This window comes from Arvicola amphibius, chromosome 14 (assembly GCF_903992535.2).
Source record: "Arvicola amphibius chromosome 14, mArvAmp1.2, whole genome shotgun sequence".
NCBI lineage: Eukaryota > Metazoa > Chordata > Mammalia > Rodentia > Cricetidae > Arvicola > Arvicola amphibius.
This window is the reverse complement of record NC_052060.1, coordinates 10163260-10177593: the sequence shown is the minus strand read 5'-3', so window position 1 is coordinate 10177593 and position 14334 is coordinate 10163260. Positions and strand designations below refer to the sequence as shown.

At 46.8% G+C, this 14334-nt stretch overlaps 1 protein-coding gene across 1 annotated transcript in view; it reads right to left on the bottom strand.

Annotated features, from left to right (window-relative positions):
* Nucleotides 1–12916, bottom strand: part of Znf697 (zinc finger protein 697) — a 34643-nt gene extending 21727 nt beyond the window's left edge. The window contains exon 1 of the mRNA XM_038312052.1: nucleotides 12805–12916. The gene's annotated coding sequence lies outside the window, so the exon portion shown is untranslated. The remainder of the gene's footprint in view (nucleotides 1–12804) is intronic.
* Between the last annotated feature and the right edge of the window lie 1418 nt (nucleotides 12917–14334).

Below are 14334 nucleotides of genomic sequence, written 5' to 3'. Positions count from 1 at the left end.
AAGGACGGACGGATGGACGAAAGAAGGAGGGAGGGAGGGAGGGAGGGAGGGAGGGAGGGAGGCAGGGAGGCAGGGAGAGAGAGAGAGAGAGAGAGAGAGAGAGAGAGAGAGAGAGAGAGAGAGGTCTAATCTCCAAAGGCCCTTGCGCTGCCTTTTACAAAATCTTTATCAATTGGGGTTATCTGACACCATATGTCTTTGACACCTAAACTTTCTGCGAGGACAAAAACAAATAAACACCCCCCCCACCATATGCCCATGGTTTCTGGATGCCGTGCTCCCACCCCTCTCCCCCACCCCCCTCCCCACTTCTCTTTGCTCTTTGCTGTTTGTCCACATTCCTGTGTGATCTGGTCACACCCTGGAAGGGAGGGAGGGAGGGAGGGAGGGAGGGAGGGAGGGAGGGAGGGAGGGAGGGAGGGAGGGAGGAAGAGAGAGAGAGAGAAAATAGAAGCAGTCCAGTGAGTTTGTGCTCATCAAGGAAAGCGCCCAATACTCCCCAGCCCTTACAACTCAGCTGCTTCTCTCACGCAACAGCAGAAATCGGATGCTGAATGAGAGTAAAGAAGTTGCTGGACAAGGACGAGGGCTGGGCACCACACAAACACCAAGAGGCGCCTGTGTTTAATGTTGAGTGTATGTGTGAAGGGAAGAGATTCTCTGATGGTTCTGTGTTGTGTTTGTCTTACTACAATTAGAAAGGTATGTCCTTTCGCCAAGGGTCTAGAATTGAGCTCTGAAGCCAGAGGCGCCTGCAGGGATGCAGATGTTCTGACTCTCACTGATGTTGATGTTAGCAATGATGCAGCAGCCACAAGCTCCCAAAGAAGTGTGAAAAGATTACATGTCACATAGGGAGTGGTGACCAGAAATAGCCAACAAACCACGGATTCAGTCAATAAACTCAAGTGCCTCTTAGAAAGCCGTGAGATGGCAACAAAAGGTTCCTATGGTAACCACTGGCTGATTACAATCCATTGGCGTTGTTCTTTTCTATTTTATAAGTCTCTGAGCATTTTGTCTGCATGGATATGTATGTACCATGTGCTCGCATGGTGCCCTGGGGAGGCCAGAAGCGGGTACCGGAACTGTAATAACAAGTGATTGTAAGCCCTGAGCCGACATGAATTGAATCTGGGGTCGCTGCAAGAGCACTAACTGCTCTTAATTGCTGAGCCATCCTTCCGGACGCGCATTAAAAAAACCAAAAATGAGTAAGAAGCAGGTGTTTCTTCAAGTTTAGCTGGAAGTTTTGTCTCCTGTTTCTAGAATAAAGTGGGTTTTGAATCTGGCACACCCACATCCCTGGAGAAGAAAAAGATGAGGAATTTTCAGATATAGATACAGGTAGAGATGTATCAAAACAATAAGAAGATAAGCTGTATACTTGGAGAGAATATTTGTAACAATGTATCTGACCCCCCTATAAAGGACCACCACCCAAAATATATAGAGTAATCTTAGTACTCATCAGTAGGTCTGAGGAGATGGCTCAGTCAGTATAACAACATCCTTGTTCCTCAAACAGAGGGACCTGTGTTTAGTACTGTTTGGGTAGAAGTTCCATCCCAAGCCCCCTCCTCTGGGAGTTGCCTCAGACCAGACTCCACCTCTGAGAAAGCCTGCCAAATGGTGACCCCTCCCCAGAGATGCTCAAGACCACTCCCACAGGGTATTTAAATTGTACCCCAGAGGACAAACACGTGGTTTCCTGGTCTTCCTTCCGCATCTCCTCTCCGAGGGCCTGGAAGCCCATCCGGGACTTTCAGTATCCATTAGACCTGGGCTTTTTCTAATTCGGATTGATTTGGTCTGATTTGGATTATTGTGCAGAGAGGTTTATCAGGGTGCAAAACCTTTTCATCTGGAGGCTCCACCGAGAGACTGTTTTTCTCACTGGCCCAGGGCCATGTCGAAAGAACCGCCCCCCCCCCCCCCCCCCCCCATCTACTCTCTGCCAGGCTAAGATCAGCTTCCTCTAGGTAACTTTCAAGTCACTACCTTAGAGGCCCATGGCCTCATGCGATTTTCGGACAGTCCTGTGAAAGCCAGGGACCCAACCTGACCAGGTCAAGGACCTACCTTGTCCTGTTCTAGGTATGTCTCACACCCCTTTGTTTTTTTGACCCAAAGTCTACCACAATGGACGCATTGCGCTAGGCTATGGGTCCCGGCATAGACTTGCAAAATGGGTGTTAGGAATATTTCTTAATAATAGCTCCCTGCCCACACAAAAATTCCCAGTCAAGCCGAATCAAAACAAGCCAAATTAAAAAATATCCAGGTTTAATGGGAGATCTGCGCTCTCGGGTGGCCCTGAGGGGGAAACTGGGAAGCCCCAGAAACAACTCCGGGGAGGAAGAAAGGGAGACTACGTGTTCTTCTTTTGGGGGATCACTTAAGTACCCTGGGATTAGTCCTGACCCCACCCCAAGGGAGGGGTCAGGACCTGGCCTGCTGGGATTTGAAGTCCAGACCAGGCTTAACAATGGGTACCTGCAATTGAAAGCCTACCTACAATTGAAGGCCTAATCTCCAAAGGTCCTTGCACTGCCTTTTACAAAATCTTTATCAATTGGGGTTATCTGACACCCTATGTCCTTAACACCTAAACTTTCTGTCAGGACAAGAACAAATAAACAACCCCCCCCCCCACCATATGCCCATGGTTTCTGGATGCTGTGCTCCCACTCCTCTCCCCCACCCCCCTCCCCACTTCTCTTTGCTCTTTGCTGTTTGTTCACATTCCTGTGTGATCTGGTCACACCCTGGGATTCTCTCTACAAGGGATCCATTCCCCCTGTCCTTCCACTCTAAACTGCATAGGTGTTCTGTCTTTATGTTTCTGTTCTCCCTTACAGCATCTGCTAATCAAGCCCTCAATGGGACCACCTGTGCACTTGCCTGGCTTCAGCTGCCTACTCCAGGATTTTTAGGTTGGTCAGCTGACACAGGTTACTAAAAAAAGCTTTGTTCATCTATCTGTTAATATATATGTGTAAATAATGCGGCCACAGTATGCTTGTTTTATGTGTGTATGTGTATATGTGCTTGTTTTTTTGGTTTTTTGTTGGTTTTTTTTTTTTTTTGGTTTTTTGGTTTTTTTGGTTTTTTGGGACAGGGTTTCTCTGTGGCTTTGGAGCCTGTCCTGGAACTAGCTCTGTAGACCAGGCTGGTCTCGAACTCACAGAGATCCGCCTGCCTCTGCCTCCCAAATGCTGGGATTAAAGGCGTGCGCCACCATCGCCCGGCTATATGTGCTTGTTTTAAAATCTATAAAACTTATAACTCCAGATTACAACAGCTCTGGGAAAATGCAAACATGTGGATAACCACCATTTTTTGGTTGAGGTCAAAGTGAAAACCTCAGTGCCATCTTTGGTAAGAGTACCCATGTGTGCTGGCCCTACCAAGGAGACATTCTGCCTCCAATATACTTTGGCTTACTAAAATACTCCTTCTAATCTTCTTGCCTCTACTAGCATTGGCAAGCTGTAACTTATTGGGTAAAAGACATGTCTAAATTTAACTTATATGTCTAATTTGGATATACCTGACAGGTAATGGTACCCTGATATTCAGTGACCTTACAGAGCTGAGAGTATGGCATTTAACAAAAGAGCTTCATAGGACAGAGACATGCCAGCTCCTGCAGCATCCTATAGCTCCTCCAAGAAGATGCATGGTTGCAGAAGACCTTCTGCCTGGAAAACCTCCAGGATATGGCAAAGCCACCCACACGGCAAAAAGCTGCCTTCCACCTTATCAACCTCCTGGACACTACACGGAGGATCGTTTCATCCTGCCAAGACAGGTAGACTGAACCTTACCCCCACAGAAAAAAAAAAATCTTCAGGTCTCATGGGATCATTAGCTTAAGACAAGTACCGCTTCTAAGACTGGTATTTGCCAAAGACTACAGAGAGACTTGGGTCTGCCTGCATAGCTAAAATAGCTGTCTCATTTCTGCTCATGTATTTATCCCTCTTATATCTGTCTGATATTTGATGATTTAAGGCACTTGTAACTCATTACTTCATTTGTTAAGTTTCCTGCTAAAAATACAAACAGGAGTGCCGCCTTCACAAGCTTCATAGTCTAGAATTAATAGTTTCCGATGGATCTTCAGAGGTTCAGAGTTCCCAGTTTCCTTTAACTGTCTTCTAAAATGTTCATGCCTTTTAACCTAAAATCATAGCCTTCTGCTATGACACCAAGGTATAAATCTGTTCCAGCTGTCGTACAGATACCTGCCGGTTCCTGGGGAAAGTTCTGCTACTGTATCAAGAATCTGGTCTGGTGAATACAGTCTGCAGAGCCTATTTTGACCCCACCCATTTTCAAGCCCACCAAAAGATGACCTCTCCCCACAGATGCTCAAGATCACTCCCACAGGGTATTTAAATTGTACCACAGAAAACAAATATGTGGTTTTCCAGTCTTCCTTCCCCATCTCCTCTCTGGGGGGACTGGAAACGCACCTGGGAGTGTTGGTATCCATTAAACCTGAGCTTTTTCTAATTCGGTTTGACTTGATCTGACTTTGATTATTGCATTGGTGGAGAGGTTTATTGGGGTGCAAAAACTTTTCAAGTACCCAGCATAGGGGCTGGAATGCTCCCATAACTAGCAGAAACCTGGATAGTTTTCTGCTGAAAGACTACATTTCCAAGCTTCCCTGTGGACTACAGAAGCCATTTCCACCTGATAAGGGGCCACATCTCATACATTTTGTCCATCGTACATGTGGGTGGCAAAGATGTCTCCTTACTATGAATAAACATGGTCCAGGATAAGGTCAAACCAAGCCTCTCCTTCTTTCCCTTTCCATCTCTCTACAGCTGCCTCTTAATAATGTACCATATGGTTCAGTACATTGTAAAGGGATCAGGATCTCAGAGCTTGCACCCACACCCAAAGTGTCTCAAACAACAGAGGCAAATAACAATTGCCTGCCCTCAAGATCTCCCGAACTGACATACGGGATGCCGTGAACAGGAGAACTTCGCACCTATGCCTAACATCCAACAAGTATGGGACCTGCATACTAGTTGAACTGGTCATGCCCTTTACCCTGGCATTTAACTCTTCCTCTTAGCAAAAGATCATTCCAGCATCTACACCCTAACCACTCAGGTTCCCCCATTAAAGGAGGCTGCCAGATACTCTGTTATCAAACTCACACCTTTGGCAAATTATTCAGCATCTCCTAGGAGTATCTTTCAGTTGGTTTTATATCTGTAGAGTCAACAAATGATTCTATTAAATGATATTCCAAGGCTTTGGATTCTTCAGGAAGAGAAGACTTAGATGAGGAGATTCTCTCCCACCTGGGCTCACCTGTGGTCCGTTGAGACCATAATCAAATCTCCACACAGAGAGATCCAGGGTCAGTGCCTACAACCTGGATCCTACAAGCAGTACAGAGGCTTGGACAATGAAGCTTGCTGATGCTTTCTAAGAAATCCCCAAAGCCATTACCTGCTAAAGCTCATTTAATTTGGTTATCTGCTTTATAAATTATGCCTCTAAACAGTCAATCTATTTTTAAATAGAATCATATTAAGAAATATGCTTACTGCTGCTGTGTGTGGTGACCTGGAGATTTGTCCTTCTGCAGAAGGAGCAAAGATTGACGCTAGCTTTTGTTGTTAATTCAGTCTATGTTGTAAATTATTTCTTAGAGATTTGGCATGGCTGACTGCTTTCATCGTTCATATCTGTTGGTTAAGTGTACGGAAGGAGAAGGCAGTTTTTAACAGTTCTGTTAATAGGGTTAGGGTTAGAAGACTGTAAGGTGAATCATTTACTGACACGGCAGCCACTGACTCAGGTGGTAACTCAGGATGTTCTAGAACAGTGGTTCTCAACCTGCGGGTCCTGATTCCTTTGGGGGGTCACATATATTCTGCATATCCAATATTTACATTATAATTCAGAATGGTAACAAACTTACAGTTATGAAGCAGCAACAAAATAATTTCATGGTCAGGGGTTGCTACAACATGAGGGACTGTACTAAAGGGTCACAGCATCAGGGAGATTGAGAACCAGTCTTCTAAAGAAGCGCCCATTGGAGAACCTAGACAACAAAGAGGACCCGAAGAGAGACGTACATGGATCTAATGCACATGGGAAGTAGAAAAAGACAAGATCTCCTGAGTAAGTTGGGAGCATGAAGACCACAGGAGAAGGTAGGAGGTAGGAGGGGAGGGGAGAGGAAGGGAAGGGAGCAGAGAAAAATATACAGCTCAATAAAATCAATGTTTAAAAGACGCACCTATTGAAAATAAGGCAAAGCAATCACTGTGTCTGGAGTATGTTCAAATTGGAAATTAAAAATTATTCCTTTTTGGGAAATACAAATTGCAATTAAATTGTCTCTTGGAATATAGGTATAACAATTTGGTGTTAACAGAAATATATATTATCGTGGTTTCAAATACTGGTTATGGTCACTTAAGGTAATAGTCCCATTTTTTAAAAAAAAAAATTTATATTACCAAATTGTTTCTCACCAAAACTGTTGTTTTACTTAAGATATTACTTTTGCTCCTTAAATAATAGATGGTATTGTTAATATTGAAAGCAAATAAACAAAGTTCATCACACGTAAGAGCAAGAAATACATCTTAGGCACATTTTGTTCAGATCCGTTTCTCGGACACTGATTTTAACCGACTTCGTTTACACAGTTTCCTGGTGCTTGTTGCTTAGGCAGGAGTCTGGCTTAACAAGCAGCTGATTACAGTCACTCTCTCCTTCTACAGTGATGGAGGAGGGTCATCTGTCTATGTGTTACTTTCATTGGTTAATAAAGAAACTGTCTTGGCACTTTAATAGGACAGAAAATTAGGGAGGCAGAGTAGACAGAACAGAATTGTGGGAGAAAGAAAGCAGAGTCAGGCAGACGTCTCAGGCAGATGCCATAGCTCTCCTCTCCGAGATGGAGACGCAGGCTAAGATCCTTCCCGGTAAGATACCAACTCATGGTGCTACACAGATTATTAAATTGGGTTAAAGCAAGATATGAGAATTAGCCAATAAGAGGCTGAAACTAATGGGCCAGGCAGTGTTTAAAAGAATACAGTTTCCGTGTAATTATTTCGGGTGTAAAGCTAGCCGGGTGGCGGGATGCAGCCCGCCGTTCCTTCTACACTACAGAACTCTAGTACACGACCCAGTCAGTTGTCCAACTGCCTCTTAACTCCTATTAATCTTGATATAAGAGTTTTCCTCCTGCCACTTTGTCTCTTCATGCTCCCCACAAAGTTGTACAGTTATTACCTCCTGATGCTCTCCTCATTGTCTTTCTGTTAGCCTTGAAGCAGCTACCAAGAAAGAGACACCCCCAAATCCATAAAAGCAGTCTGGATGACCTAGGGCACTAACGGACCATGGGCCACCCAACTCATCCCTCTTCTTGCCACGCTGGACATTGTTTGAAAGACTCAGAAGTAAAGCTGCGGTTCTGTGTTGCTAGAGATTATGTCTAATGGATTTATATTGAAGTCCGGTTTTCAACAGCACCCACCAATTGCCAGAAATCTTTATTAGTATCTGCTGAGAGGTTACCGAAAAAGCCCAGGGAGAAAATGTGATTCTTTACCAAGGTTCCCAAGTATGACAGAAAAGCAAAACCGTCAACAACTGGGAAGAGCAGACGTTTCAGTAATGCCCTTCACCAAGCGTCAAGGAAATGTGTTAACCACATGGCAATGCGTGACATTTCTTAGAAATAAAACCCAGGAAGAATGGTTGCTGCCTTGTAATTCACGGCAGGATCCTGGCAAAGGTCGCAGAAGGCCACATGTATGTAATACGCCTCCTTGAAGAAAGGCCACGCCTAACCTGCGAATGCGCAGAACATGACCTGCTGGGTAGATAGACACGGCTATCCCATGAACTGCCTGTGGGAAGGCAGGTTCAATCTCGTGACAGCGGACAGCCCTGTCCACTCATGGAAGAGAGGCTGCTCCGCATCCATACTTGCTGAATGAAAGCCCAAGTCCCTCCTCACTCTCCCAGAGGCGCTATCAGAGAACCTTCCTCACTCATCTTTCCTTTCTGTATTTCCCTCCCCACTGGCACTCAGAGAACTCCTATGATTTTCTCAGATGTTCGATAAAAAGGCTTTTTTCCTATTTTCCTAGTCCCAGTGAAGGTGAACAGGCCAGCAAGGGCAAGAGTAGGAACGAAGCAGCGGCCCCACCCACCCAACCTGAAATCATCAACCTCCACCATCATTCGGAATGGTGTTGGCACAAACACACGGAAGCACGGCTCTGCTCTGCATCCTTCCAGCCAGGTCTCAGCAGCCAGTCGGGTTGAAAACATGAATGATAACTAAGAAAGGCAATTTCTTTCTTGTCTTCTGTCTACAATAAAAGCTACCTGCTCATATTAAAATGCTCCATACCTCCATTTCTGCATTTTACCCATGACTAACGATTCACCATGAGCAGACTTCTGAAAGTCCGCCACATGCCAGGCTTTGTTCTGGACATGCAGTCCCTGTCATGCCAATGAAACCCAGGCATTCCAGGCCGTGGAGACTGAAGGAGAGCTAAGGATGACCTGGTGTGACCAAGCCAGCCTACCCAGAAGGGAAGAGACTTAGCCTGGAGAGGACAGAGAAGAATTCAGATAGGCTGGAAGAAAACAAAAAAACAAAGAAGAAGAAGGGTTCTGGGCAAAGTTCTGTGCCCAGAGGCCTTAAGGATTCTATCTAAATTTGGTCTTTGCAACTGATGGCCATAGGAAATTAAAGACAAGAAAAAATGTGGTTAATTCTTGTTGCTGTTTAGCTTGCAAAGGAAAAACTTTGCTTCTCAGGAGGAGCACCAGTAGGATGATGTTATAAGCCCAACGATGTTCCTGGCTGGAAACCTGCAAATGTGGAGGGCTTTAGAGGAAGAAAGGACGGCAACAAGTCCCTCCCACAGAAACAGTTCTGAAAGCTGTTGTGATCAGCGGACCTACATTCCAGTGCATCTCCAAGGCAGAATCTAGGGCTCCAGGCAAGCTTCTTGACGTCGCTCTGTCTTCTGGTTTCCTCATTCTTAGAATGGAGATAATCTGATAACGTCAATTATCAGATGAAATAAGGCAACACATGTAAACTGTCTGGTTTCTCCCGTGTACATGTGGAGGTGCACATCCAAAAACACGTGTACATAGAGGCCACAGGACAGACTTGGGTGTGATCACTTAGGTGCTGCCCATATGAGCCAGGTCTCTCAATAAACTGGAACTCACCAAGCAGGCTAGACTGCCTGACTTCAGGGATCCTCCTGTCTCTGTCTCCCTGGTGCCAGGATTACATTACATGCACATGCCACAATGCCTAGCTTTTTTTTTTTTTTAACAAGGGTTCTGGGGATCAGATTCATGTCCTTGTACCTGCAAAGCAAGCACTGTACCAACCAATGCATGCATGTCCCCAACCCCAAATGTGTGATCACTGATGTATTCAATAATGTATTCATGACTGGTAATGGTTATAAATCACATGAAAAGAAAGTAAGAAAATATTCAATTATTTAGCATTGGGGAGAAGGAAACAAAGTTTGAGGATTTAATCTGCCCTGTTCTTCCATGTGCTACATTTTGGCCCTAATAGACAGCTTAGTCTGTAAGAAGGAAGAGGCATGTTCGATGCCTGCCTCGACTGCAAAGAGCAGGGCAGTCCTTGGATTCTTGCCTTCTCTCTCATAAACACTTTAATACTGAGAAGAAAATCACCTTCCTCCATGTAGACCTACAAAAATAACTGGCTATACACTTGTATTAATCCATTCCATATGTTGCTAGAGTTTGAAATTCAGGTTGGCAAAGAAGCCCAATGACATGGTTCTCACAAACATCTTTTACTAAACACCATGATAAATGCTTTCAGAGTCTCTTGAGCCAGAAGAAAAGAAAGGTTTCGGCATGCTGCAACCTAGAGGTTTTATTTCCTGTCACAATGAGTCCACCCAAGTCTATGAGATTCTGTAACTTTACTATAGAAACCAAGTAAGAGATAAAATAAGCCGTACGTGGGCCAGGGATGTAGCTCAGTTGGTAAAGGGCTTGCCAAGTTTGCACCAAGTCCTGGTATGGCATAAAATTAGGTGTCCTGAAACACACCTCTAATCTCAGCATTCACAAGATGAAGACAAGGATGAGAGCCGTGGAGCTGTTCAGTCATCCTTGGCTGCACAGCTCAGACTTCATAAGACCTGATCTATAAATAGAGACAAGATTGTGTATTCTTTCATTGCTCTCATTTATTTATGAACTTCAAATCAAACATCCTTCGTGCGTCTGTTATAAAGTATCAGGCAGAAAAAAAAATCATTGTCCTCAAGGGGTTGACAATTGAAAGGGAGAAGGAGACGAGAGTTCTCACAGGCTGGGAGGGATGTCACCAAAACGCAGAGTGTGATGAGGATAAGATTAGTACCAACTAGGAATTCTTGAAAGGCTCCTATGAGGGAGTGACGGACTGGAACAAAAAATAATGAGAGGCAGTGTGGGAATATGCTGCAGGCCTGTGGGTTGACCTGAGTAACCCATGCTCAAGAATGTGTGTTGCATCTTGGGATGAAAGTTGTTTGTTGCAAGAGACCAGTAGATGACGTAGAAACAACAGAGAAGTGGGCGGAACCTGGATATGTCAAGAACTCTGAATGCCAAATTTAGTTGTTAAGCTTAGTCAATTACATGAACACTAATGGCACATGGTATACTCAGAAACCTGCCAAGAGGCAAAGGAGAAAGGAGAAGCAATGCCTTAGAGGGAACGTCTCAAATGGCTCTCAAGTCACCCACACGGAGCTGCAACCTGGACTTCTGCATGCCACCGGGGCTTTGTGCTTTCTCCCTTTGGAAACAGACAAGTTCTTTCTTGTCTTACTGTATCCTTTTTAGTAACCAACGTTGACACTTTCTCCTTCCTTCCCCCAGGACACTAAAAAAATTAGGCAGACAAGCAGATTCTGGAGAAATCCAAAGAGCTTTTGGCAGGAGGCAAAGGAAATGTTATGCAAATCCATCGGCCTCAGACATGCAGCCTCCAGTGAGGTCACCCTGGTCCCTTCATTCCAGCTCCAAACTCTGAGTTTTCTGATTTCTTGACACTTGCTCCCTAACTCCAGTAGTTTTTGAATGACATCATGTTTGTCTCCTGCATGCCCTAGAAGGCAGTCTTTGGACATTCCCTTGGTTCAATCTCAGGTTATGTCCTTCTCTCTTGGGCCGTCAACTTCCCTCCAAGGCTCCTACCTCCAACACACGTAGTCAGTGTGAGCAACTGGAGACTTTTTTCAATAAAAAGCCTCTTTCTTCATTTGATCCTAATAACATTGGCTGCCTGGACACTGCCAGTTAGTTCATTCCAACTTCGTTCAGGTTTCATTTAACTAGTAACACAGGTAGAAAACCTGTCTCCCCCTTCAAGCCAATTACCCAGGGTCCAGAGCATCCTTCCTCCTGTGAACTTTAGGTAATCCCTCCTCCCTACTCAAGAGGCATTCATTTGGCTTTAAAGTGTATTGTACATGAAGTAATAATGATGTGTTTCCTTAAGGGAGGGGCTAAACATCTGGATATCCGTGGAAGGGCAGGAAGTCAACAGAGACAGGTGAATATCCCCACAGGCTCTGGCTCCAGCTGTGTTCAAACTTGCCCACTTGTCCACCACAGCCCTCAGAGACCACGGACTTTCTAGCGGTTGTCTCACCGTGTTTACCACAGCAGTCTCTTGGGAAGAGACCCACTCTCTGGGAATGCTGACAGCGAACTGTGCCTGACTCAACAGGCAGGATTACAGAGCCATCAAATTAAAGTATGTCTCGTACTCATGTGGAGGGGCAGCTGATTCACTGGGGGGGGGGGGCAAGAAAATGGGAAATCATGGAAAGTCCCGGAGGAAGTCGTAAAGTCCCATTCTAGAGGCCCGCTGTTGTGTCCTCTGACTGTAAGGTACACCCAGGGCCCGTGTGACACTGCCTCTCTTCCCCCTCCCTCATCCCAACATATGCCTCACCCTAAGGCCACCTGAGCCTCGACAAGCCCTCTGGCTGCAGGTTCCAGCTCTGCCCACCACCTGCCCAGGACAAGCCAACGTGAACATTTATAGCTGGGGATTCTAGAAAGGCCAGACAACGACCTCTCTTGGGCCACCAGCAGCTGCCTAGCCCTGCCTTCCATCCGCAGGTCCTCATTGTGCCTTTTGCCCGGTCTGAACGCAGCCCCTAAACGGTAAGTGGTTGCGATAATCTGAGTCAGGAAGACAGATGGGAGGATAAGGGAACAGACATAACGTTTCACAAGGACCCAAATTAACCTGCTCGCAAAGTCCCCACCCTTATCCCCTTTCCTCACAGCAGGGCTGGGGGGCGCTGACAGAGCAGGCAAAGGGAGCGCGATCTCAGCCGGTGCACCGCTGCACACAAAGCCCATCACCTTCTGCTCGCCTGCCAAGCTCCTCCCTGGGTTTGGTCTCCCAGGGTCTCTGATGCCCCCTTCGGTGGTCCGTGGGACGGTCCCACTAGCTCTATCAGCGCAGTCTCAACCTCTTCCTCCCCGCCCCTCACCGCTGAGCCCAAAGGGATCTGTGCTCGCTTTAGGGATGCGAGGACTCCTCATGCGTCCACGGTTCCTGAGCCCACGGGATGGAAGACCGCGGTCCAGTGTGCGGGACACAGCTTCGCGCGGCAGCACAGCCACAGCAGACATCCCAACCCCCGAGATGGTCAGTCCCAGTGCCCAGCTCCCCATCCCCGAAGCGGGCGCGCCGAGACGCAAAGGCGCTCCTACCTGCGATGCGCCGGGCGGCTCCGAGCGCAATGCCGGAGCCAGGCGCCCGCGCGTCTGCCTGGTGCGGCGGCGGAGCGGCCGCGGGCTGGCACTCGGGCTAGCTGCCCGCTGCCTCCTCGCTGGGGCTTCCTGTGGGGCTGGACAAAGGACATTTCCTGGGAGGAGCGGGGAATGTTCCCAGCATGCCTCGATTTGTAGTTCGCGGGGACTTCCTGCCACCGCAGCAGCAGCAGGGGCCCCTACTCGGACCCCAGGACTGGAGGAGGGGCGCTCGTTGCGTCCCTGGACACTGCTGGACTGGAGTGGCGCGCGGCTGATGGCTGACCCACCGGACGCCGCTGACAGAGCCGCGGTCCTTCAGATGCATGCTTCACGTACCCGCTTGCTACACTGTGCGCGCGATGCAAGCGGCCTTTTCTTTAGAAATGAAGTTTGTGATGGGTTCTCTTTAAGTAAACTTTTCCCCCTCTAATAGACGGTCTTCCATAAGGGGAGATTGAGACGGGGACACACTCTGATACCCAGCCTGGCCAGGAACTCACCTGGACAACTCTTCGCTATTCTCCTTCCTCAGCTTTCAGGCTGTGTGCCAAACCGAGTTTGTTGTTTTGTTTGTTCTCTTGTGTGTCAAGGCTCTGCCTTAAAGCCCCCTGCATGCGAGCCAAGTGTTCTGTAGATCTACATCCCGGTTTCTATAACCCAGAGGTTCTCAACCTGTGAGTCACCTCCCCTTTGGGAGTAAAACAACCCTTCCATAGGGCTCACCTAAGACAATCGGGAAACACAGATGTTTACATTATGATCCATAACATTAGCAAAATTACAGTTATGAAGTAGCAAGGAAAATGATGTTATGCTTGGTGTTCACCACAACGTGGGACTGTATTAAAGTTTCACAACCTGAGGAAGGTTGAGAACCACAGTCAGGATTCAGCTGCGGAACGGTCAAGCAAAGAACTTGACTGCTATTCTGGAGTTCAGATCCTTGAGATCTTGGCACTTTGTCCTTAAAACCATAAGGAGCTGATCATTCCCAGATCCTGGCTCGGTGACATCCCTTTCCTCCACTGTTGGCCTCCGCCCAGGCTTCTTTTCAAGAAAATTAATTGAATCGAGAGATAAAAAGTAAACTTCATGATGTAGATAACGTGAAATCCTTGAGTTCGGAACGTTCCGGACTTTCTGTCTTATCCTCATTCACCTTTAGGGTTCAGCTTTCTCAGCCCAGGGACACACCCCATGGATGTGTGTTTGGGTGGGGAAAAACACTGGCTACCAGAGAAGGACTCCGCTTCCAGCCTACCAAGGTCTACGATGAGTCCCCACCAGTCCGTGGGGATCAGAAGCCCTGTGGAAAGTCAAGACGGCAAACTAAAAGCTATACTTTCCAAAGGACAGCGTGGAGGGCATGATGAACCAATCCAGGAAAGGACAAGTCCTAAGAGTCATCCTTAGACAACTCAAAATAGAATCTGGCAAGAGCCCTGTGTCGTGGCTCCATCCAGGAGGCTGGGGCAGGAGGGTGTGGAG